Source organism: Podarcis cretensis (assembly GCF_951804945.1).
Source record: "Podarcis cretensis genome assembly, chromosome: 7".
NCBI classification, from domain to species: domain Eukaryota; kingdom Metazoa; phylum Chordata; class Lepidosauria; order Squamata; family Lacertidae; genus Podarcis; species Podarcis cretensis.
Window position 1 is genome coordinate 6,692,565 of NC_137176.1, and position 26,856 is coordinate 6,719,420.

Below are 26,856 nucleotides of genomic sequence, written 5' to 3' on the forward strand. Positions count from 1 at the left end.
AGGCCAGCGCCCTGGAGCGATGCACCACTAAGCCCTATGGGAAAGACGGCTCTGTGCCCGGAATTTTAGAAAGGTGGGGAGATCTTTACTTATGATGGCAGGGACCTGTTTGGCCACCTGAGGAAAAATAGGGAGGTGCCGCCCAGGGGTGGTGGTGAGGTGGGCCCCCGCCAGGGGCGCAGGCAAGGGGGTGCACAAAATCGGCTTAAAAATATGTCCATAAATAAAAATATTGATTACTGCCTTATAAGAAAAGAGGGTGAATTGAATGGGAGGGAGGGTTGGAGTGGAGGCGGAAAGAAGAGCTAATTTGGGGGCGCAATCTGGGCAGTTTTGCCAGGGGCGCAAGATCACCTAGCTATGGCTCTGGTACCAGCCTCCCCACTTCGCAAGCCTCGCTTACTGGGATCATGTGGTGGCAAGGGTGGGTGCTGGTCCCGCTGGGGTGGGGGAAAGATCCTGCCAGATGTACCTCATGGGTGGACTGGCCCTGTTCTCAGTGAATCATTTCCCCAGGGCACCCCAGTGATTTGGGAAAGGAGTTTGGGTCTGTTTTTTAACCCGGATCTATGCCTTCCCCAGCACAAGCCAATGGAGATCTCTTGATAGCATTTCCCAAAATCCATGTAGGGGGAGCGTATCTCCCACCAGCAATCTTTGGAGGTAACTAGCAGGGCTGTGCACTGGATTCAGCCAAACCCAAATCTAGAAAAGTCAGATCAGTTCAGCAGGATCTTGGGCCAAGTGATGTTGAATCAGCCCTGGATCTCCCCTGATGTGTACCATAAGTCTACCACTTGTGCTCCCTTTACTTGTCAACTTGGGGAGCTTCATCCCTTAACCAGATGTGCTTGCTTTAGTGGGCAGGGAGAAGCAAATAGATTAATGGAAAACCATTCTCTGCTGTCCCATTTATTTATATCCCCCCCTTCCATTGCACAAGGTAAGCAGCCCACCATCTCATGAGGTTGGGAGCAGTTCTGGGGGTTCCCCTCTATGCGTTTTTGCCTTTGATAAGGTAGACCCACTGTACCTCCACATTACTGGAAGTAAAATGTAGTTAAAATCATTTTCTGTCAAAGGAAACACATAGAGAGCACATATAGAGCTACTTCTCTATGCTGGGCATTTCCCACTTATGTAAGAGCTTGCCGGGGGACAGGTTGGTAGGTTGGTTGGAGAAAACAAACGTATATCAAACTGGGTCCCTGCTCCTGCCAACCTAGCGGTTCGAAAGCACGTCAAAGTACAAGTAGATAAATAGGTACCGCTCCAGCGGGAAGGTAAATAGCGTTTCCATGTGCTGCTCTGGTTCGCCAGAAGTGGCTTAGTCATGCTGGCCACATGACCCGGAAGCTGTACGCCGGCTCCCTCGGCCAGTAAAGTGAGATGAGCGCCGCAACCCCAGAGTCGTCCGCGACTGGACCTAATGGACCTTTAACAGCTGGAGAATTCATGGCAAAGCCGAGTATACAAAAATCAAACCTACACACATTTTCTTTGTCATGAATGCTATTGAAGGTGAACATGAACGTTACTAACTGAGCTTTTCAAGTAACTATGCTTTGGACGGCAGCCAAACAGGATGGGGGAGGGCCCCACAGGGTTGCCAAGAATTATTTCAGTCAGGTGAAATACCAGAAATACAGTGGTACCTCTGGTTACAGACGCTTCAGGTTACAGACGCTTCAGGTTACAGACTCCGCTAACCCAGAAATAGTACCTCGGGTTAAGAACTTTGCTTCAGGATGAGAACAGAAATTGAGGTGCAGCAGCAGCAGGAGGCCCCATTAGCTAAAGTGGTACCTCAGGTTAAGAACAGTTTCACGTTAAGAATGGACCTCCAGAACGAATTAAGTTCTTAACCCAAGGTACCACTGTACCTCAAATGCAGTAGACAAGCATAGAATTACACTGTAGATGTTGTTGCGGTTATTGCCAGAATTTGGTGCAAGGGACAAATATCAGCAGATGGGACACGGGAGCTGGATTTCACAGAGAGGAGCAGGCTGGAGGTGACGATCCCAATAAAAACACGTGTCATGATGAGGACCATAGCCCAAGTTGTGGGAGAAGGGCCCACCATAATGGGAGGAAAGCACCTGACTACGCAATGTAATATTTTGCCTTCGGTGCTAAATGACCAGAGGCTGAGCCTGCCTGCTGAACTCTGGGCAATCTCTTGTCCCCTGTGATACCAGGTGTGCTTATATCCAGCCTTTCCCTGCTAGCTTTACTAGATTGGAATGGGGAAGGGAGCCATTGAGTTGACGGCTTGGTGCGATTCACTGGAAGGAAATCCGCAAAGGGAGACCAGAATAGCTATTGTCTGAAAAGGAAACCCGGTGGAGTGGGGGGGGGGGTTGTCAGCAGAAGGGAACGACTTTTCTTTCAAGGCGCTGACACATAGTGTGTGACTGAGAAGAGGAGGAAATCCTGATCAAAGTAAAAATAAGTGTAGACAGGGGGAGGTGGCCGCCTCCTTAGAATTTATTATTTGAAAATTGCTTTATGGTTTTATTTATTTTTTTCAGTTCCTTATTTCCACGACTTACACCCTGTTCTTCCTTTGTATTTCAACAAAAGGGCTTCAGGATAATTAAAAGTGGGGCTTTGCCACCCTTAGGTGCTCATAGAGGAAGCAGAAGCATTTGAGAATTGCAGGATTCATGTGCAAATGTGACATTTCAATGCACAGAGGAGTAGCGTTTTCTTGTTGGACCTCACCTAGGAGAATAAAAAAACCACACTTCTATTTCAACATCTCAAGGTAGGGTGGTGAATTTTAGGTACAGCTGTTGATCTAACCTAATACTGTATATATTAATATTTTTGAAAGCAAAAATGGGCTTGGCCCCTACTCCCTCCAGTCAGCCTTTCTTAGCCTTGCTTTTTTCATCCATCAGTTTGAATTACTAATATGATTTTCTTCAGAATTATATGAATCTAAATTTATTGGAAGAGATTTTTCTGAGACATTTTTCTGAGAATTTTCCTTTCTGAACTGTTTAAAAATTCCCCTACCCAATGCCTTGCAGAATAGTTGGTGAAATTCACATGACAACATATCCGATGGGAGCAATGTAGCATTCAAACAAGTGACATCATAACCTGTTTATGCCTTGTTTAGGCATGTGGTCTGCAAAACTGGAGACTTCCATAGCCATGGCAATCAGGGATATATGAGAGACCTGCGCATACTCAGCCATTTCCTAACTGAATCTAATCTACAGCAAGAGGCAGGATTGAAAAGCCAGACTCTCTACAGCAATTACTCACAGAAAATAAAGGAGCAGATGAAGGAAGGAGCCTTGAAGGATGTTGAAATATACTCAGAGTCGCAAAGTGATTTCATGCTCTTTATTCAGCTCATAGTGGTGAGGAGGAATGAATGAAAGTCCCCTCAAAGTATCTGCTTTATATACATTATTTACACAATGGGCTGCACATGATTGGCTAATTCTGGAATTCTACTGTAAGCCAATCAGGTTGTGGATTCACTTATATCTGGAGCATGATTGGGTGGTTCCTGCCAACCAATCATACTGCTGCATTGTTCTAGGACCAATCAGACTGCTGCAATTTGGATCCTATTCTAGGACCAATCAGACTGCTGCAGTTTGGATCCTATTCAACTCAGTACATAACAGATGTCTTGATATTATGCTTGGGTATCCCTTGCTGTCCCTTGGCTGGATCTCAATGCTGGCAGGTACAGTGGGCTTCCAGACACCCTGGACTTCGTGTGACTGCTCTGTCCTCAAAAGCAGCACATCATCTCAACTCGCTCTGCATCTTGGTGTTGGAAATGCTCATCCCAGATCTCTGAACCGGCAGTCCTTCCTCTTGGGTGTCCAAAAGCCCTGGATCAGTTTCCCATGCAAATAGCACTGGCAATAAAACGTTCTGAGGTTCCGCAGCTGAGCTCACCAGAGGCACTCAAAAACGATGAGCCGGGATCATAAGCATCTTAAGCTGCATTCAGGATGTCTCTGAATTTCAGACTGAAAGGTACAAAGCTATGAAAGAGCTGCCTGCACCCCTGCCAAGACTCAGGTCTGTATTTCTCACAGCATCGTGGGAGTAATTGGTCAAGATTACCTTAACAGGGGGAAAATCCAGTGCGCATTTGAGCCGCTAAGGCCACGTAGACTTGCACTGACAGCGGGGTCAGGCATCAAAAGTCAGGCACCTTCCCGGGGCCCAAACCCTGAGTCTGACCATACCAACAGGAGCCACGTGGGACTGCTCTTCCACATGGTTGTGAGAAGGAACAGAAGCCACTGCCTGCTTGTTCGTAATTCTAGGACTGTCCCTGGAAAGTATGGACACTTGGCATGGTATAGAACCAGTGGCGTAGCGTGGGGGGCACAGAGGGGGGCCAGCCGCACCGGGCGCAACATTTTGGGAGGGCGCGCTCGCACTCGCAGCTCTCTGCCCCTACCTGGCTCGCTCACTCTCTCTCACTGCAGTGCTGGCTGTGCGAATCGATCCGAGCTGCCGGATCGCCGCCCACTGTGGAGGGGGAGGGTGCCAGGCGTGCGTTGCGGTGCAGAGCGGAGAGAGAGCGAGGGAGGGACTATCTGGGGGAGGGACAGTGCAGCGTCCGCCCAGCGCAGCAGCGCTGAGCGCGGGAGAGAACCACAGCCGACCAGCCCAGGCAGCAGCAAGAAGAAGCTGGCAGCGGCGGCAGGTTAGGGGTTAGGGGCGCAAATTGCTTGCCTTGCCCCGGGTGCTGACAACCCACGCTACGCCGCTGTATAGAACCTCAAAAGAATGTAAATTATAATTGTCAAATGGTGGAAACCCAAAATACACAGCAGGGGGGGGGATCTGATTTGCATATTGTATGTAGCAACAGTATCTGTTTGTTGGTCTGAAGTACTCTTGAGTCTTCCGCAGTCGGCTCTACAGAAAGCCTAGGCGATGGCTCTCTCTGCCTGGCAGTGGCAAGGCAAGCACATATGTGCAGGTCTTGGCAGATAAAGGATCTGTGCATAATTTTTAAAAAGCTAAACGGAGGTCTGCCTGGCTCTTATTCCAAGAAGAGGTGAAAGAGCAAATGAGCCATTTTGTTTATCAGTGGCCGGGAGCACCTTTCCTTAGCTTCAGCTGGTAAAGCAGCTGTGACTGTTTCTGCACCAAAATAGTTTGATCACCACAGTTTAGGCACTGGTGACTTCAAGACCTGAATGCTGCACTCGATGTGAGGCTTCCCTATTGACTGATCCAGAAACTGCACCTCGTGCAGAATCCTGACCTGAGACTGATGCTGTGACATGCATATCAAAGGGATACATTGCTGCAGTCATTATCCCTCCATGTGGATAAATGCTGGAGAAGAATCCTGAACACTCCCAAAAGCTTCTGCACAGCCTCATTCTACACCTTACCACACTGCAACCACTAATTAAGGGGTAGGGTTGGAGTTTGCAATGCACGAGGTTAGGATATTATATGACAGCTCATGTTCCCACATTAAATGCTGGAAATATTAAATGTCCTGCAGAAATATCGATAAGCCCTTGCCTGACCAAACTGATGTACAGTATTCCTTAACAACAAAAAGTAGGCATGGCACATAGCAGCCACTAGGTGGCTCTCTCTGCAAGCACTGCACTTCTGACGGGACGTGTGGCTTCATTTTTGGATCTGACCATGCCCTGTGCGATCTGCCAGTACTTTGGTTTCCATAGGCTTCAGTGGGGCAGGGAAAGCTTAATAACTTCTGAACTGCTGATCAGAACTTCTCCCAACCAATGCATGATCGTCTTCCATGGAAAACCTGAATAAAGTACGTAAGTCATTCACACTAAGATTGGAAAGAAATGTGCTGGATCATTTCTCAAACAAACAAACAAATGGGGCAGGATCGATTTTCAGCACTTTTTAATTTGCTGTACCAGTGGCAATTTTCATCAGATTGGTTTGAAATCTGAAATGGTTGTAGACCTCATCGTGCAGATCATGTATGCAAAATTTCAAGGTGTTAGCTCAGCAAGCGTCATTTCTATGAACTATAGAATCTTGAAATTGAACTTTTCCCCCTCTCACCATAACTAAAGGGAAACACTTCTCGCCCCTTATTGCACTTTTAATTGCCTTTTTGTTCGTTTTAGTAAATAGAGTCATTTGATCACATTTCAGGTGGTTGCATCAGGAGGTGTGATGGGGAATGGGTATCAAGTCATCCAGAGTTGGGTCCCAGGTTCCCCTAGGTGGGGTCCCAAGTGAGAAAAGGGATCCCTAGATCAGGACTGGTGAACCATTTCCATTGACATTGACAGTCAGCTTGAAGGCTGCATGACCAGCACACACATATGCCCATGCACACAAACACAGACACCAGACACAAAGCTCTCTCTCATGCCACCTCTTCAGGGATTGTTCCCAGGGATCAATGACAACGTTTCCCACCCCACTGCCCAGTCTTAGCCCTGCAATATGGGGAGAGGGGAAGCCATCTTTTGGGGAATGATCCTTGGATACCAACTGAGTGTATCCCACCCCAGCAGCCCTGCCCAAAAACCTTCCTGAACATTTCTGCTGCTCCTGTTACTATTCCTGTGACCTGGATTGCCAGCACAAAATGTGCCGGCCTCATAGATGATTGATTGGGCTTTGATTGGGTTGCACAGGAAGAGGCTGGAATCAATGGCTTTTTGCTTCCAGCTTTATGAGATTGTGCTCCCATGAAAAATGCCCCTGCATGGTGGCTGCCTTATACAGCAGATGTAGCTAGGAGTGTTTAAACTAGTGCTAAGTGATTGCGTCCCAAGATACAAAGAAAATGCTGTCAGGCTGCTGACAGAAGCCAAAACATTCATTCATTCATTTACAACTATGACCATCAAGGTCATGGGTAAGCAAACTAAGGCCCAGGGGCCAGATCCAGCCCAGTCGCCTTCTAAATCCGGCCTGTGGACCGTCCAGGAATAAGTGTGTTTTTATATGGATGCGGGTGGTGCTGTGGGTTAAACCACAGAGCCTAGGACTTGCCAATCAGAAGGTTGGCGGTTCGAATCCCCGCTACAGGGTGAGCTCCCGTTGCTCAGGCCCAGCTCCTGCAAACCTAGCAGTCCGAAAGCACGTCAAAGTGCAAGTAGATAAATAGGTATCTCTCCAGCGGGAAGGTAAACGGCGTTTCCGTGCACTGCTCTGGTTCGCCAGAAGCGGCTTAGTCATGCTGGCCACAAGACCCGGAAGCTGTACGCCGGCTCCCTCGGCCAATAAAGCGAGATGAGCGCTGCAACCCCAGAGTCGGCCACCACTGGACCTAATGGTCAGGGGTCCCTTTACCTTTACCTTTACATGAGTAGAATGTGTGCTTTTATTTAAAATGCATCTCTGGGTTATTTGTGGGGCATAGGAATTCGTTCTTTTTTTCTTTTCTTTTTCAAAATATAGTCCAGCCCCCCACAAGGTCTGAGGGACAGTGGACCAGCCCCCTGCTGAAAAAGTTTTCTGACCCCTGGTTAAAGTGGTCCAAGCAAAATGGAAGGAACAGGCCTGGGGTTCCAAAACAGAAGGGAAGGGAAGGGTACTGTTTCAGAGCCACACTTTGCCCTGCAGCTAAAGCAGAAAACAACAAACAGTTGTCTTAGCAGTGTCTTGAAGCAATTGGCAGAGCTTTATATGCTGGACCAGGAAGTGAAGATGACAGCCCCAGCCCCAGTGCAGGTTATCATTTTTAAATAATATTTATTCGGAGTTTAAAAGTTACAGAAAGAAAAAAGAACAATACAAAATACAAAAAAAAAAGAGTAAAACAGCAAAATAAAAATACATTCACTTAAAAAAGAAAAGAAACAGATTAAACCTTTACATAACTTTCTTTCTTTACTTATTTCCTTGACCTCCTCACACCTCCCAATTTTGTATTCTAGTTCAAATCGTTATTTCAGCAAATCCTTCCAACCTTATTTTCATTTAAGTAATTTAATTTAATATATTATAATTTAACGTCCTCTCTTTCATCAATTTCATCAACTCATTTTTACTTAATCCTTTATATCATTTCTACCAAAACCACCTAATTTTCTTTTTCCAACATCTTTCTAACAGTCCTTAATTTTACAATATTTTTGAAGATATACTTTAAATTTTTTCCAATCTTCTTCCACCGACTCTTCTCCTTGGTCCCGGATTCTGCCAGTCATCTCAGCCAATTCCATATAGTCCATCACTTTCGTCTGCCATTCTTCTCGGGTGGGTAATTCTTGTGTCTTCCAATACTTTGCGATGAGTATTCTTGCTGCTGTTGTAGCGTACATAAAAAAAGTTCTATCCTCCCTTCGCACCAATTGGCCGACCATGCCCAGGAGAAAGGCCTCTGGTTTCTTCTGGAAGGTATATTTAAATACCTTTGCAGGTTATCAACCAGGGTGACCAGTGTTGCTTCAGTGCCAAAACCAGGCTGGAAACCCAACTGGAATGAATCTAAATAATCAACATGGAGTTGCATGGCAATTCCCTTCTCAAGCCCGTTGCACAGTGGTTTTGTGGAGAGAGGATGCAGAGGAGGGGAGCTCTGGAGACTTTTTCCAGAGGAGGAGCAATGGCGTCTTCTGATAGACTGCCAGCATAATCAATCAACCCTTCTTGCCCCATGCCCCACCAAGTGGTCAATCTTGGAGGCCCTCCATGCCCACCCCATTTCATTTATCATCATCATCATCATCACCACCAAATTGATTTTTCGAATTTATTTATTTACTTTATGATTGCTCCTTTAGGTATCTTTCTTTAATACTATGTTGTCAATTTGGGGGGGCTGGTTTGGGGGATCCACTGGAGTCCACAAAATCTGCCCCTTTTATCTGTTTTTTAAAAGCAATAATTCTTTTTCCTGACCACTACCACTGTACTGGGACGCGGGTGGCGCCGTGGTCTAAACCACTGAGCCTAGGGCTTGCTGATCAGAAGGTCGGCGGTTCGAATTCCTGCGACAGAGTGAGCTCCCGTTGCTCGGTCCCAGCTCCTGCCCACCTAGCAGTTTGAAGGCACGTCAAAGTGCAAGTAGATAAATAGGTACCGCTCCGGCGGGAAGGTAAACGGCGTTTCCGTGCACTGCTCTGGTTTGCCAGAAGCGGTTTAGTCCTGCTGGCCACATGACCTGGAAAAACTGTCTGCGGACAAACGTCGGTTCCCTCGGCCTGTAAAGCGAGATGAGTGCCACACCCCCAGAGTCGTTTGCGACTGGACTTAAATGTCAGGAGTCCTTTACCTTTACCCCTGTAATACCAAAAACGGACGCCTCCCAAGAGACGTTGAAAGCTGCTCAATGATTTTTTTTAAAGGCCACACCCACTTTTACAGTTCAGAAATGCCCCTCCAGAGCATTGGGTCAATACTGGCCCTCTGCCTTTAAAAGGTTAGCTACCCCTGCCCTAAAACATGCTCTAAACTCAAGTTCAGCCAAGAGTTCTTCAAGACGTCCTCCATCTGTGTTCTTAGCATTGTCCCTGCTGCTTCATTGCTCCCACTCACCCAGTCAAGCATCAAACTCTGTGACCTCTTGGGAGAGGGTCCTTGGGAGCAATTGTGGTATATGTCCCCCCGCCCTTTATTAATAGTCTTACAATACATTACATAAATATATGATACATCTCATAAAGTAAATTGAAGTTTCAATCATATGCAGAAAAAAAGAAAAGAAAAACACATACTTTATCTTTTCTTACCTTGAACTTCTGCTGTATTTAGGTTACCTTTTATGCGATCATTAACAAAAATTCTCATCAAAAATTATTAACAAAAAATATCCTAAGGACTTTGGACTTCCTGTCAATTCCCATTGTATAATTTTATTTTGATAGTGAATGTACCTACCATTATTACTCTATTCTTTATATATTCTCTAATACATTCTTACAACAATTTGTACCGTTGATCTTATTTACCATATGTTTCTTTATCCAAGGTCAATCAAGCGTTGCCATAGATGATAAAACCACTGGCATATTTCTGTACATATCTCTTATATTTGTCCCATTCTTTTTCCAAATTCTTGTCTTGAATTACTCCTTAAACTGTTGGTCAATTGCACCATTTCCACATATGCTTGTAGTTTATTCTGCTGCTCCATTAAAGTCGGAACATTTTCCCCTTTCCAATTTTTTGCTACTAGTGTTTGGGCCGCCGCTGTGGCATATAAAAATATTTCTCTTAAGAAAAATTTTTGTCTAAGCTATCTCTGAAAGACTGGTCAAGGTGTCAACAGGAGCACCAGCCATGCTAGGTGGAAACTTCCCAAAGGCTTTCAAGAATCCATCCAATTGCACAGGTGGACCGTGTGGTTGTATCGGCCTGCAGGGGGAGAAGAAATCCCATTAGGAAAGGGTTTGAAAAGGGAGTTCAAAGAAAGTCCTCCACATGCAGACCACCATCCTCCTGGGCTGATTAAATGTCAGATCCAGAGTGGAGAATTGCACTACAAAGTGATCTTTAGCTCAGTTGGTAGAGTGTGAGGCATGTAATCTCAGAGCCATGGGTTCAAGCCACACATAAGGTAAAGGATTCTTGCATTGCAGAGGGTTGAACTAGATCAGTGATGGCCAAACCTGGCCCTCCAGGTGTTTTGGGACTACAACTCCCATCATCCCTAGCTAACAGGACCAGTGGTCAGGGATGATGGAAACTGTAGTCCCAAAACAGCTGGAGGGCCAAGTTTGGCCATCACTGAACTAGATGATTCTATGAACTATGATTCTGTGAATATTTATGTGGATCTTCTTTCATGTGCATAGGCCCTAACAAGATAAGGCATGGTGTTACGGGTTTGCCATTTTATGTTGTTTTACTCTTAATAGTAGTGTATCCATCTAGAAGGTTCTTCATCTGGCTTCTCAAGGCTGAAATAATGAAATAGATGGCCAACCTTCAATGGACAAATAGCCAGCCAGAAAGAAGACTATCTGTCCTCTCTTGCTGTGTCCCTCGTTTGCTCTTATCTCATTAGATTTGCTGGCATTAAAGCTCGTGCAGTGAAAATGCCGCTGCTAATGTCTGCCTCAGAACAAGCAGATGGGAGAATCACGAGCCCACATCCCAGTGGAATTAGACAATCCAAAGCACTTCACATGCTACAGTTAAGACAGCTTGGCTGGGGTGGAGGGAGAAGGCCAGGGAAGGAGAGGAAAAGTAGAGACTGGGGAAAAGCAAAATCTTAGTAACCACCAAACTGCAGGCAGGATGCTTGAGGTCAAGAGTGTGTATATAACATGGAGGTTGATGCCCAGTGGTGGATGTGGACTAACCATGCATTTAAAATACTTGTTTACAAAGTTATTGTACTACCAACCTTACTGTACGCTTGTGAAACATGGACCACTCCTTGAAAAATTCCACCAATGGTGTCTCCGAAAATTTTTACACATCACATGGGAAGACAGGCAAACTGATGCCAGTGTACTTGAAGAAGCCAAGATCACCAGTGTTGAAGCAATGATCCTTCAACTTCGTTGAGGTATACAACTGCTCTATTCTGAACATGAAAATGGAAAGCATAATGCTGGTGATCAACAGAAGAGGTTTAAAGACGCTCTCAAGGCAAATCTTAAAAAATGTAGTATAAACACTGAGAATTGGGAAACACTGGCCTGTGAGTGCTCCCATTGGAGAACAGCCTTTACCAAAGGTGTCATGGACTTTGAAGGCACTCAAACTCAGGATGAAAGGGAGAAACGTGCTAAGAGGAAGGTACATTTGGCAAACCCTCACTGTGATCAACTCTCGCCCGGAAATCTATGTCCCCACTGTAGAGGGACGTGCGGATCCAGAACTGGCCTCCACAGTCACCTACAGACACACCGCTAAGCCCATGCTCATGGAAAACAATCTTACTCGGCTACGAGTGATCACTAAAGAAGAAGAAGCATTCAAATAATCATACAGGCCAATTGCTAGGTGGCTGGCCGTAATGATTGATCTCTCATCCCCGCTCTCCCTATTTTTGCTCTGGCAAACTTGCAAAATACCAAATCAATGACCCTCTGCTCTGCTTGGACTCTAAAGCAGATCTAGTCAAGATGCAATAAGATACAATTGAGCGCTTCTACTGGTCTCTCTGTGGCACCCGTTTGGGAAGAATAGGTAATGATTTGCATCTTTCCCCCTCTTTAAACCTGTTTTTCAAGGCTTTTCCTAAGACCTACTGCAATTTTCCCTTCCCTCCACCTTCTCTGAAACAAAAATAGCCACTTATTATGGCACCCCAGATCCCTGGGTCCTATGCCACCTGGGAGGGGAGATCTGGTCATATAGAATGTCTCCTAAAGAATATCCTCCTTCTGTTGACGTTTCTCAAACTACAATGCCTCAGGTGCCTTATTCTTGGTAATCCATGAAAACCTGTGCATATTTACTCTTTTTCCAAAGTACTACTGAACTACTGTTCAGTCTTATATTTAAGTGTTGTATTTTTGCTGCAAACCATGGCTAGTTGGCTGAAAGTGCACTATTTTGGCTTATGGAGAGGGAAAATGTGAGGCCAATCAAAACATGCTGCAGCCTAAAGGGATTCATTTATGTTGGGGGAGGTGTAGCTAAGAATTATGGACCTCAGAAATACACAGCATGAGCATGTGCAGAGTGCAGCTGCTTGGCCAGTGAGGAATCCCTGTTTTTAATAAGATAATTTTTCAACAGCTGAAATATAACCCACCCCTCCCTGTCATTGTCATTCACGTGATGCATAGAATCACTGCCTTTCATTTACTAGGCTAAAAAGCAGACAGGGTGTTTTTTTTTGGGGGGGGGGGGACAAGCAGTCATCACTGTAGTGTTAAGGGAATCCAGTCTGTATTTTAGGTGCTCCAATTTACCAGAGCCGAGAGCAGCTCCAGTCCATGTTTTACAAAAAGCTGAGCAGCCTGAAGCAGCTGAAGGAATAGATTGCTGGTGGCTGTGTTTTTTCCCTATGCCTAATGTGTGTTCCACTTTATTCTAAATAAGGTGATTTGGTCATCAACCTCCACTTAAAGAGTAAATCCTACCATCACCACAGTATTAACAACAATTGAGCGCTGCACTCAGTCCTTCCAGCAGCAATCGGTACACTTCCTTACACAGTAAATGGCCCCAGGTTGAGGCTATAAGCGAACAGCCCCCGCCTGAGACTGTGTTTTACATGACATTTCTGTTTCGGTTCCAGCCTTTAACTGGAGCTTTCATTGCTCCAAAGTTACAGCTTACTAACTGAGAAATCTTATTTCTTTTTAGGGCATTTGTTGTTGTTGTTTAGTCGTTTAGTCGTGTCCGACTCTGCGTGACCCCGTGGACCAGAGCATGCCAGGCACTCCTGTCTTCCACTGCCTCCCGCAGTTTGGTCAAACTCATGCTGGTAGCTTCGAGAACACTGTCCAACCATCTCATCCTCTGTCTCCTTGCGCCCTCCATCTTTCCCAACATCAGGGTCTTTTCCAGGGAGTCTTCTCTTCTCATGAGGTGGCCAAAGTATTGGAGCCTCAGCTTCAGGATCTGTCCGTCCAGTGAGCACTCGGGGCTGATTCCCTTCAGAATGGATAGTGCTTAAAATTCATCCTTAAGAATTTTAGTGCATTTACATGCCACCTTTCCTGCCCACGTTTCTCTTCCTTCCCATTTTAGTCTCACAACTACCCTGGAAGGTAGGCTAGGCTGAGAGACTGTGACTGGCCCAAGGTCACCCAAGTGAGGTTCACGGCTGAAGTGGGCATTTGAACCCCTTTTGCCCAGGCCCTAGTCCAGGGGTCGGCAAGGTTTACCTGCCAAGGGCCGGATCACTCCCACGGAGATCTTCCGTGGGCTGGACTGGCGCAGTGTGATGCTGAAAATCGTGTCTGCGCATGTCCGCGGCGCTGGAAATTGCTTCTGCACATGCCCAGACGCACCTGCGCAGAAGCAGTTTTCGGCGTTTGGACATGCGCACACGCGATTTCTTATATCTGTGCGTGCGCAGACACAATTTCTGGCACCGCTCAGCAAGTCCCTGCACGGCGCTGGGCTGGTTTAGTGCAGCGCATGGGGGATTCGCCAAGCGGGTGGCTCGGTTCATGGGCCAGTAAAACGGTCTTTGTGGGCCACATCAGGCACTCTGCCAACTCCTGCCCTAGTCAGACACTAACCAGTATTTCTCAAGCTTGGTTCTCTAGCTGGTTTTGAACTACAGTTCCCATCATCCCTGACCACTGATTCTGCAAACTGTGGGTGATGGGAGTTGTAGTCCAACAACAGCTGGAGAACCAAGTTTGAGAAACACTGCGTCTACCTAATACAAGATAGCCAAGAAAACTACTATCCTCACCACTCAGCATTTCTTTTCTATTATTTTCACAAGCTTTATTTATTAAACATAAGGCAAGAAAAACAACAGTGTTCAGCATGCAAATCTGCATTTAAGATTAGGAGAAAGGAGGAGGGAGGATAACCTGCAAAGTGCTATTTCTCAGGAGTCTGCAGTTCAAAATGTAGATTTTTCACATCCCTCCCCCAACCCATCCCAGATGGATGGGAGGGACCTCCTGGTCACAGCAATATTGTTCTGAATGGGGATTGGCTGGATTGTGCAGAGAGCTGATCGGTCAGAGAATGGAAGATTGACAAAACTATTTTCAGGAGTTTCTCTAAATTCAGATGGAAGGATAAGAGTACATGGAGACCAGGAAAGAGTGTGGCTTTGGTTAGTTAGTTTTATGGAGGGGAAGGGCTTTTACCTTTTTTTTACTTGCAATTATATTTACCAGTAGACCTAGTGGACCAGCCTCCTCTCTTTAATCTATTTGCAATGTGAGGATTGACTTGGAAAACTTGTAGGACTTGCTGGTTTGCTTCTGCATGCAGCCGCAGGACTGGGAACAGACATAAAATATATAGCTATAGGAATGATGGTCCCACTCAACTGCTCCTTAAGATGCTATGGAGAAAAAGAATGCATGATTGCCCATAAGAATTAAAAAGTAGTTCAGGTCTCAGAAAACAACTACTGGATCTTGAACTAAATTAGGCTTTACTTGTTCTGTTCTTTTCTATGAAAAGACCCTTGAAAAAACCCAAGAAAATATTTAATTAAAAAAATTCAATAAAAAAGACCCTTGAAATGTTGTGTTGTGTTGTGTTGCAACACAATTGTCCTCAGGCCCATGATTAGTCGCTGGAGGGGTGGGCATCCTCAAATCTGATTACGGTACTCACATTCCCACCCTATGCAATGGTGGTTCTGAGATTCAAATAGCATTCTCAGATAAGTGATAAGAGTATTTTATGGGGAAAGGCCTACAAAAATGCTTATTTTAGGGAAAATGCATTGGGGAAATGCAAGTATATCAATAATAATATTTTCAGAGAAAGTGTACTCTGTGAATGCATTTCCCCCCTACTTCTGAGTAGATTCAGACCTGTTAGTTGTTACAACATACATGTTTGTACTACAACTGAAGTACACATGTTTTTGCACAAGTGTTTACTGAACTTCACATAAATGAACTATAATGATCTACAAGATGGGCCAGTGGCTATGATTGGTGGCTAAGATAGGGGGGTTTGCTATGGTCGCATAGCTGAGATTTCCTCTAGCTCCAAGCTCACATTCTCAGCTCTCCTGGGAAGAAAGAAAAAAAAATATGGCTGAGAGATTCCAGCAAATGTTTGCCATGCTCGCACTTAAAGAAACAGGAAATAATTAATTTAAAATACTGGTTGGACTAGATGATCCTCCAACTCTACAGTGCTATGATTCTGTGAAATACAGCAGCACTTTGGTGGGGATAGATAGTGACCAGCGACCATTGACCATAGCTCTGTGACAGAACACATCCTTGGCATCAAAGATTGAGATTGAATCCCGACAAAACAGAAGTACTGTTTTGGGCGGACAGGAGGCGGGCAGGTGTGGAGGATTCCCTGGTCCTGAATGGCGTAACTGTGCCCCTGAAGGACCAGGTGCGCAGCCTGCGAGTCATTTTGGACTCACAGCTGTCCATGGAGGCACAGGTCAAATCCGTGTCCAGGGCAGCTGTTTACCAGCTCCATCTGGTATGCAGTATGAGACCCTATCTGCCCGCGGACTGCCTCACCAGAGTTGTGCATGCTCTAGTTATCTCTCGCTTAGACTACTGCAATGCGCTCTATGTGGGGCTACCTTTGAAGGTGACCCGGAAATTACAACTAATCCAGAACGTGGCAGCCAGACTGGTGACTGGGAGCGGCCGCTGAGACCATATAACACCGGTCTTGAAAGACCTACATTGGCTCCCAGTACGTTTCCGAGCACAATTCAAAGTGTTGGTGCTGACCTTTAAAGCCCTAAATGGCCTTGGTCCAGTATATCTGAAAGAGCGTCTCCACCCCCATCGTTCAGTCCAGACACTGAGGTCCAGTGCCGAGGGCCTTCTGGTGCTTCCCTCACTGCGAGAAGCCAAGTTACAGGGAACCAGGCAGAGGGCCTTCTCGGTAGTGGCACCCTCCCTGTGGAACACCCTCCCACCAGATGTCAAAGAGAAGAACAACTACCAGACTTTTAGAAGACATCTGAAGGCAGCCCTGTTTAGGGAAGCTTTTAATGTTTGATGTATTACAGTATTTTAATATTTTTTTGGAAGCCGCCCAGAGTGGCTGGGGAAGCCCAGCCAGATGAGTGGGGTATAAATAATAAATTATTATTATTATTATTATTATTATTATTATTATTATTATTATCACCAGTTTTAAAAGGCTCTCACGTAGTACCATTAGAAAAGATCATTTGCCTGAGATCTTATAGAGCTGCTGCCAGTCCGAATAAATAGCCCTAGACAAGATGGAGTTCTGTCTAACAAAACGTGACTATTTTATATCTTTGGGACCTGTTCGATTCAGTGTCTGGTACAGACTGGCACTATTAAAGACATCCGCACACCTTCTTTAATGCACAGAAATACTGTATGGCACATCAGCCGCCCTTCAGGAGGGTGACTGTGGAAATACTGCTATTGTGGAAGAACTGGAAATGTTTGCGTTTTCAAGCCCGGTGTCAGAGAGTGAGCCTTGGAGTTGCCATGGAAACCTTTCATGCCACCACTGCAAAAGATGTGAAATCCATAATGTGCAACTGCCTGGCTCTTTGATTTGGTGTTTCTGGGGGAGAGAACATGTACAATATTGTGTGTGGAGAAGGGGGGGAGAGGAGACCTAGACTACATTCTGTAATAAAAATGATACAGACAGATGGCAACATGGAGATGGGTCAAGAGAAATCAATCTCAGTAACAAAGGTAATGAACAATTCTCCCTTCCAATATTACTGAAGAAGATTCTGATGAAAAAAAAAAAATGTGGGAGAAATGTGATGGCTTTGGAAGTATCTGTCATTGCCTTCCTACATCTATATACACTTCTGAGTAAAAAAAAAAAGGCTGTGCAGCATAAATTTCTAGTCACAGAAAGGGGAAATGAAGAATATCCATTAATGTAACAAGCAGATTCTCATTTTTCATTTGCAGTTATTGCTAACTGAAAGAAACCACCCCAAACTCCAAGAGATGCAAGGTCTTTGTTTCCTTTTGGGAACATTGAGGCACAATGGAGCCTATGGTTGACCACCTGACAAGTTGTTTCATGATACTCCAGGGGTCACCAGCCCAGTGCCTGCGAGCACCATGACACGGGTGCCCCAAACCCAAACTATGAGCTTTCAATAAAAAGTACCTAGCTCTCCTAGAAAGAAAGATATGGAACAAAAAGTGCAGGTCCCTTCTAAGCAATTTCTGTGAAATGAGAACTGGAACTGAGGAGTGTTCCCTGTTGTTATTAGGTGATGACAGCATCACTGTGGTGGGTGCATGTAAAATCAGGAGCTGTAGGACATAGTTGACTCCCTGTGGTTAGCATGAAGTTGCTGGGGGTGGTTGATTTTCTAATTCTGTGAGTGCCACACCTCACACAGCAGCCATTTTGTGACTAGTCCAACCAGTATTTTAAATTAATTCTTTCCTGTTTCTTTAAGTGCGAGCATGGCAAACATTTGCTGGAATCTCTCAGCCATATTTTTCTTTCTTTCTTCCCAGGAGAGCTGAGAATGTGAGCTTGGAGCTAGAGGAAATCTCAGCTATGCGACCATAGCAAAATTCTCAAAAAATTCTCTCAAAATTCAAAATGTCCCCACTGGTTCAAAAAGGACATACAGTACAGTGGTACCTCGGGTTACAGATGCTTCATGTTACAGACTCCGCTAACCCAGAAATAGTACCTCGGGTTAAGAACTTTGCTTCAGGATGAGAACAGAAATCGTGCGGCGACAGCAGGAGACCCCATTAACTAAAGTGGTACCTCAGGTTAAGAACAGTTTCAGGTTAAGAATGGAGCTCCAGAACAAATTAAGTTCTTAACCCGAGGTACCACTGTCCTAGATAGTCATCGTACTATGAACTGGATAGTTCACAGGTAATGATCACACACAAACATCAGTATGAATTGTTTTCTGTGAAATGACAGATCTTTTATTATAAACTAGTTGGAGTTTCCTGTGCTGTTTCATAAACATTTCAGGCAGGGATCTCTGGGAGGGACCCATTCTCATTGGCCGCTGTTTAATATATAGCCTATATTTTCAAACAATGCCAGAAACCCCTGGCTAACGTCTTTTCCCCACCCCGGTTTGTGGCTATTTGATAATCTAGAAGATGCATATGAATCACATATGTATCTGTTGTTTGGCTCTTGCACATATCTCAGCTGAACCAAACAACATACAAATGTCATTTACATATTACAGTTTTACTAGCGTAGGTGTCCCTTTCAGCAGCTGGTCACAGGGAACGAATTCCCAAGGTACTGCTCCAAGAAGCTAAACTAGGGCAGGAAGGGCAAAGTTCCTGGAAAAGCCCTACCTTCAACTGGGGGCTATTGTTTAATGTCCTTCCTTTTCAATTCCTCCCTTCCTTAATCTAGGAGAGCATTCACAATAAGATGCTTATCAGGCCAGGTAATCACATCCACAGCTGTTTCCTGCTTTGTCAAAACCAGTCTGAAGATGACGAAAAATAAGAATCTCATCCAGCTGAAGAAATAGACACAAAAGGCATACACTGGGTGAAGGAAAAAAGCAAGACTATATGTCTTTCCAATCACACTGATGTTAACACTCAGCTAAAGGAACTCCTTGTTCCAGTTTGCTTTGGATATTGCCTGAAATACGAACTGTCCTTAAAAAAATTTTTTTTTTGGTTGATTTTGAAGAAAAAGTACAACAAAAAGAGCTGTGTACAATAGTGTACGCGGACGTGGGTGGTGCTGCGGTCTAAATCACAGAGCCTAGGGCTTGTCGATCGGAAGGTTGGCAGTTTGAATCCCTGTGACGGGGTGAGCTCCCGTTGCTCAGTCCCAGCTCCAGCCCACCTAGCAGTTCAAAAGCACGTCACAGTGCAAGTAGATAAATAGGTAACACTCCGGCGGAAAGGTAAAACGGCGTTTCCGTGCGCTGCTCTGGTTCGCCAGAAGCGGCTTAGTCATGCTGGCCACATGACCCGGAAGCTGTACCCCGGCTCCCCCGGCCAATAAAGCGAGATGAGCACTGCAACCCCAGAGTCGTCCACGACTGGACCTAATGGCCAGGGGTCCCTTTACCTTTACCTTTTACAATACAGTGTATTTCTGCATGTTCAGACTGTTATAGGAAAGCATCTCATATGTGTCCATGCATCTGGAACATCTGAGTGTGTCTAGGTTCCAACAGCAAACAATCCCCAAAAATGGGTAGCAGGGTGCCATGTGAGAAATGTGAGCTTGTGTGCCAACTGCACCCTTCATAAAAATAGTACTTCAAGGATAGCTGCAAGGCCCAGGAGCTTCTCACCAGCTGTCTATTGTCACAGCCAACAGGAAGGCTGTCTCAGTCTCTGCCCCCAAGTCAGGTCCTCACCACCCCCCACCTAGTGCTACGGCAGCTCTTGTAAAAGTTGTGTCCTGATAGGTGTTTGGATCTTTGACTAAGAATCATGGTCCACCATAATGATGGTTGGTGTTACGTACTGAGCTGAATCCTAGAACAATAGGATCCAGAATGCAGCAGTATCTGATTGGTCCGCAGGAGCCACCCAATCCAGCTCCAGGTGGAAGTGAATCAGCGATCTGATTGGCCTGCAGGAGCAGCCAATCAGGATTCTGGAGGAAGTGAATCCGCAACCTGATTGGCCTACAGGAGCAGCCCGGAATTAGCCAAGCACACGGGGGGCCCATTGTGTAAATAATGTGTATATATATAGCTAGACGTTCTGGGGAAAGTTTCATTCATTGCTACTACGAGCTGAATAAAGAGCATGAAATTCACACTCGACTCCGAGTATATTTCAGTTGGGTTGCCTGATAGAGGGGAAATCAACAAAATGAAGTCTAGAATAATAAAATAGGTTGTAAACCAGACGCCTTCATCTGCCCCACTTACAATAAAACATTTCTCTTCCATGTCGGTCTCTACAGCCACAGCAGGTGCTTTAGCTCTCCAATGGTTTAAACCCCCCCCCCCCGGCACTCTCTTCCCTCATATCTTAAGACAGACAGATCCCAACAACATCATTTATTTCCAATCTGTAAGAAGGACCCAACTTGTATTACAATAATATAGTAGAGGAACCGTGTTTCACAATAGAGAAACATGCAGCTTATCTGCATTATTAAACAACAGCTATTACTGCTATATCTGAGACAAGCTGCAATGACCTGTGTTAATAGGGATCGGTTGGCATCTGTCTGCCTCGGGAAACATCGATCCTCAGGAATCCATTGGTGCATGAGTACAGTCAGACAAGATTGTCTTGGAATTTGTCAGGCGATGTTCTCCTATGTAAACATAAGGAGAGAGTACATGTTTTGGATTTTGCTTGGATGGCTCCAAATAATTTTTCAGTTCCTTTCTACGTAGCTGGTAGAAGCAGCATCCAAGGTGAAGTGTGTGCATGTGTACACACACGCACACGTAACAGAATTGTAGAGAACTGTAGAATTTTACAATTGGAAGGGACCCTGAGGATCGTCTAGTCCAACCCTGGCAATGCAGGAATATACCGCCGACCCATACAGGGATCGAACCTGCAGCCTTGGCACTATCAGCACCAAGCTCTAACCAACTGAGCTATCCATGACATGCGGAAGAATCAGTGTAAAAGAATGAAAGCTGGCACAGTTGGTGTCAGTGGGTACAATCTATTCCCGAGAGAGAGAGAAGGAAAACATTACACAGAGAACATTACACTCTTCCATAAGCATGGAGATGGAGAAGAAATGCAAATTCACATTCAGATGTATTTTATTGGCAGGAAGTATTTATTTGTTTGTTTGTTTGTTTGTTTGTTTGTTTGTTTGTTTGTTTTCTATACCACCCTATACCCGAAGGTCTCAGGGCTGTTCACATAAAATACCAAATACATAAAATCAAAACAAAACCAACAACCAATAAAAAAACAACAACCAAAAGAGCCAGCCTTTTTAAAAAGGGTAAAGGATATAAATCAAGTCAGGCAAAGGCCTGGTTGAAAAGAAACGTTTTTGCCTGGCGACTAAAGGTGTATAGTGAAGGCGCCAGGCAAACTTCCCTGGGGAGAGCATTCCACAGATGGGAGCCACTACAGAGAAGGCCCCGTTCTCGTGTTGCCACCCTCTTGACCTCTCGTGGAGGAGGCACACAAAGAAGGGCCTCAGAAGGTGATCTCAGGGTCCAGATAGGTTCATAGGGAAAGAGACGGTCCTTGAGGTATTGCAGTCCTGATCCATTTAAGGCTTTAAAGACACTCTTTACTATCTTTTGAAGGGGCAGGGACAACACAGGTCCAGTTCAGACATGCAGCTTTCCCCATGTTCTAATGATCATGGGAATTAGGAATGTGTGTGACCCAGTTATTCACAAGTACGGTCTTACACACTGTTGTAACCATTCCTACTGTTGGAAATGGCACCTTTACCAGGTTTGCCACAACAAAGATTTTCTCAGATGCAGTGAGAGAAATTCTGAAAGTATTCTGTGTCCCTTTCCAATGTGGAAAACCATTAGTACACCATGGAGAGGAAAGGAGCCCACTCCTAGGCACTGCCATTCAAATGGTGTGCATGCCCTATAACAGGGGTCAGCAACCTTTTTCAGCTGTGGGCCGGTCCACCGTCCCTCAGACCATGTGGTGGGCTGGACTATATTTTTTTTGGGGGGGGAGGGAATGAACGAATTCCTATGCCCCACAAATAACCCAGAGATGCATTTTAAATAAAAGCACACATTCTACTCATGTACAATCACCAGGCAGGCCCCATAAATAACCCAGAGATGCATTTTAAATTAAAGGACACATTCTATTCATGCAAAAACACACTGATACCCAGATCATCCACAGGCCAGACTGAGAAAGCGATTAGGCCACATCTGGCCCCTGGGCCTTAGGTTGCCTAGGTAAAGGTAAAGGGACCCCTGACCATTAGGTCCAGTCGTGACCGACTCTGGGGTTGCGGCACTCATCTCGCTTTATTGGCTGAGGGAGCAGGCGTACAGCTTCTGGGTCATGTGGCCAGCATGACTAAGCCACTTCTGGTGAACCAGAGCAGCACATGGAAACGCCGTTTACCTTCCTGCCAGAGCAGTACCTATTTATCTACTTGCACTTTGATGTGCTTTTGAACTGGTAGGTTGGCAGGAGCAGGGACCGAGCAACGGGAGCTCACCCCATCACGGGGATTCGAACCGCCGACCTTCTGATCGGCAAGTCCTAGGCTCTGTGGTTGCCTACCCCTGCCCTATATCTTGTGACTGATTATGCAGGGAAGAGATTACCTCCCTCCCTATTTTATTCAGGTGGCACCCCTGATGGAGACAGATGGTTCTGGGAGCCATTGACTAGGACTGGAACTTCCGCAGGTCTTCTGCTGACCCAGGAATTATATGCAGCACACGGAGTCAGGCTGGCAACAGCATCCATTTGATACCTGCTGAGAGTTGGTTTTGTGAAGTCCTCTGTAGTATCACATTAGTTCTCTGAAATACTGGCTCTTCTTGACAACTTCACCATGCCCCGAAGCCCAAGGAAGCTTTGTCACAATAAACCCGGTTCAGTTTTCCTTCGACATCCTCATTTGATCTGTGAGGCAAAAGAGGAGGAGCATTAGAAAGCCACCTGATTTTGCAAAGGATGCTAAACAGGATGCCGCAAACAGCATTTAGAACAAAAAGGAGAGAGGGAGATAAATTTAAAGGACGCAGCACTGTGCTGACCTAGCAAACATAGGTCACCTCTGGGAAGGGACTAGCAAATGAGATGAATTCTAGGAAAGTGTGATATTGTCCATCTGGAGAATAAATTGCAGAGAGAGAGACGTTTGCATCCTTCTCTGGTTCCCCTCCGCTTTCCTAATACATTCACCCTCCCTATTCACTCTTAATCAGATGTAAGAGTTTGATTTGTGTTGGCATCTAGCAAACCAAACAGAAAAAGATTTGAAAACGTAAGAAACTTGTTCCTCTTAAGAACCTTGTTCCTCCTCAACTGTTATTAATTAATTTACTTATTTAAAATGGATGTTTTAAAAGGTCTTAAATTATATATTTATCATTTATGTTTTGATGACTACAGCCATACCTCGGGATAAATGTGCTTCAAGTTAAGTATTTTCGGGTTGCGCTCCGCGGCGACCCGGAAGTAACTGAGTGCGTTACTTCCTGGTTTTGCCGCGCGTGCATGCGCAGACAGTCAAAATGATGTCAAGTGCATGCACAGAAGTGGCAAAATGCGAGCCACACATGCGCAGATGCGCAGACGAGGGTTGCATTCGCTTCAGGATGCGAACGGGGCTCCGGAACGGATCCCTTTCGCATCCCAAGGTACCACTGTATTTTAGAAGCTATTTTGTAAAGTACGGCTCTTGTTAAGTGGCTGATGAATGTGTTAAACTGTTGGTCTCCCCCAGGGTTTCCTTCTCCAGGACCACAATCTCCTTTACCCCAAAGGGAAAGGAGGGATGTTTCTTTTCAGGACAGCAACATCTTCTCTTCTCTTCTCCTACCTCCTTTTCCCTCCCCAGGACCACCACGGGTTCTTTCTTCCTCAGCTTCCAAGCTCACAAACAGGTCCCCATTCCGGAGACCACCTTATTTCCTATCCACAGCTGCTCTCCAGCACGATGATGTCACCCTCCCTCGAAGCCTCTCCTTCCCACGTTTTTCTCCTGAGAAGCCCCATTCAGGTTCTGACTTGATTCTGAAAAGGTCACTCCATGGGCCTCTTCTGCCGCCTAGTGGTCCAGACTGCCATCACAGCATGATGACGAACTTGAGTAAACGCAGTACAAAGAGGGAGAGATAAATATCATAGGAATACAGCCCAACAATGAAAACAGAACAGCAGGGAGAGCCAGATAGTGCCACCGGTCAGAACTAAAACTAGAAAGCTTGAGTGAATAATAAAAAAAAAAGGGCTTCACCTGGTGCTGAAATGGTAAGACAGCTTCTGACAGGCTAGCTTTCTGCCAAGAGCAGTCCTGAGATAGTGTGCCACAACTTAAATCGTTTTATCACCTGCCTCACTTCATGGTCCTATGATCAGGTAATGGAATGACGCCGAGAAAAACCTCTGAGGAGCACCTTAATACCTGGGCAGGCATGTGTAGGAGGAGACAGTCCTTCAAAAATCCTGATTCTACACCATTTAAAGGTCAAAGTCAGCACAATGAATTAGGCCTGGAAATGGACTGTGAGCCACTGCAGCTATTTTAAAACTGGCAAGATATATCCAGGTCAAATTAATAACCTAGCTGCCATACTTTGCACTAACTGTAGCCTCTGAATTGTAGTTTCTTTAAAGATGGCCCCACAAGCATTGCAATACAGTAATACCTCATGTTACGTCCGCTTCATGTTACGTTCTTTCAGGTTAAGTCCCGCGGCAACCCGGAAGTGCCAGAAAGGGTTACTTCCGAGTTTTGCCACTCGCACATGCGCAGAAGCACTCGCACATGCGCAGAAGTGGAAAATCATAACCTGCGTGTGCGCAGACGTGCCGCTGAGGGTTGCACTCTTTTCATGTTATGAACGGGCCTCTGGAACGGATCCCGTTCGCAACCAGAGGTACCACTGTATTACAAATGGGATATTGCCATAGTATAATAAACTATGTCTCAAGCTGTCTCTGACTCTCTTGGAGAAACCACAAGGGACACACCTGCCTCAGTTGGTGAACAGTGCTTCAGTCCACTGAGGCTATTCGGATCAAGCTAAGGTTGGCTCTAACCACATACCCAGGCTGAAGAAATGGTCCATTGATTCCTACAGTCCATGCACCTGCAGAAGAGCAAAACACCACCCTCCAAGTCAGATGAACCACCAACCAACATCTTGTCAAGACATAGCAACTTGTCAAGACATAAAAGGTAAAGGGATCCCTAACCATTAGGTCCAGTCGTGACCGAATCTAGGGTTGCGCTGCTCATCTCGCTCTATTGGCTGAGGGAGGCGGCGTACAGCTTCTGGGTCATGTGGCCAGCATGACTAAGCCGCTTCTGGCAAACCAGAGCAGTGCATGGAAACGCCGTTTACCTTCCCGCTGGAGCGGTACTTATTTATCTTCTTGCACTTTGATGTGCTTTCAAACTGCTAGGTTGGCAGGAGCAGGGACCGAGCAACAGGAGCTCACCCCGTCACGGGGATTTGAACCGCCAACCTTCCGATCGGCAAGTCCTAGGCTCTGTGGTTTAACCCACAGCGCCACCCGCATCCCACCTCTCCTTACGCCACTGCAAATTCTGCTCCCCATTATGCAGTTTAATCCGCTGGGACACTTGCCAGCAGGAAAGCAGAGGACTTGCAGGCACTCATGCTTTGCTCCCCTGCAAGCTGAGAAAATTCCATTAGAATCTGTGGAAAGAGATGGAATTGGCCAAAGGAAAAACCACAAGTGCCAGTTCAAATAGTGGGCCAGTTTTGTGGATCCTGTGCAGAGAGTCTGTCTCCTCCTCCTCCTGCCTGGTGGGGGTAAAGAGGAAGAAATGCAGGAGTGGGGAGGACTGCAACACTCAGTCTGCTCCCCCCCCCCCCGCAAATTCCCCCCTCCCCTCCCATGTCATCATTTATAATCTCCCAGACTGAACAAAAGGGTCTTTTTTCCAGTAGGTATAAAGAAAGGTGGGGGGGGGAGCAGGAAAGCAGGAAAAGTCTCCTCTTGCCTTCTTCCTCTCTGTCCCCCCAAAACAAGTCTCACCCCACATCTGATAAAGGCACTCACCAGGATCAGGGCCCCAGCAGCCTGAAAAGAAGGAAGGCGTGAGGGTGCGGTGGGGCAGAGCCTTGAATGGGTGTGACCCCCATTTCCTCTCTCCACCTCCACCAGGAGCCTTTCGGTGGTGGGGATGGGGGGGGGACAATTAATAAATGAGCACCGGTCCCACATAGAGTCCAGCTCGCTTTTATGTTTTTTTGCTACAGCCGAGCGTGGAAGCACCACAGCCAAACAGAACGCAAAGATGGAGAGGAAAGAAAAATGCTCGCTGTACAACACAAGGTAGCCAAGAGGTAGGGAAAACCGGGGGGGGGTCATTAACCCTTTCAGAGGACTTGGAGGATTATATCTATCTAAGAGGAGGGAGGGAAGCCAGTGCTGCCCACGGCTGGTGTTATGTACTGAAGTTCTCACCCTGGGCCAGCAGGGGGATACTATAGATAGTTTTCACTCAGGTCCACATATGCAAATAAGGGATTGAAAGTGACGTTCAGTGATTGGATAGTTACAGAAAGTGGTTACTGTTGCGTTCTAGTGGAGCTCTATATAAGCAGGCTGGCTGAACCCTTCAGTTCAGTTCAGTTCTGGCCTGTGAATAAATAAGAGCTGTTTGAAGAATCGCTGTGCCGTCTGATATGTTCACCCACAACTTAACAGC

The 26,856-nt window shown here is 45.9% G+C and overlaps 1 long non-coding RNA gene across 1 annotated transcript in view; it reads right to left on the reverse strand.

Moving 5' to 3' along the window:
* Positions 1-14,363: 14,363 nt before the first annotated feature.
* LOC307220068 overlaps positions 14,364-26,856 on the reverse strand; it is a 49,168-nt gene continuing 36,675 nt past the window's right edge. The window contains exons 2-4 of the long non-coding RNA XR_013840681.1: positions 22,918-23,069; positions 20,671-20,790; positions 14,364-15,577 (exon numbers count right to left, since the gene is read on the reverse strand). This is a non-coding gene — a long non-coding RNA (uncharacterized lncRNA). The remainder of the gene's footprint in view (positions 15,578-20,670; positions 20,791-22,917; positions 23,070-26,856) is intronic.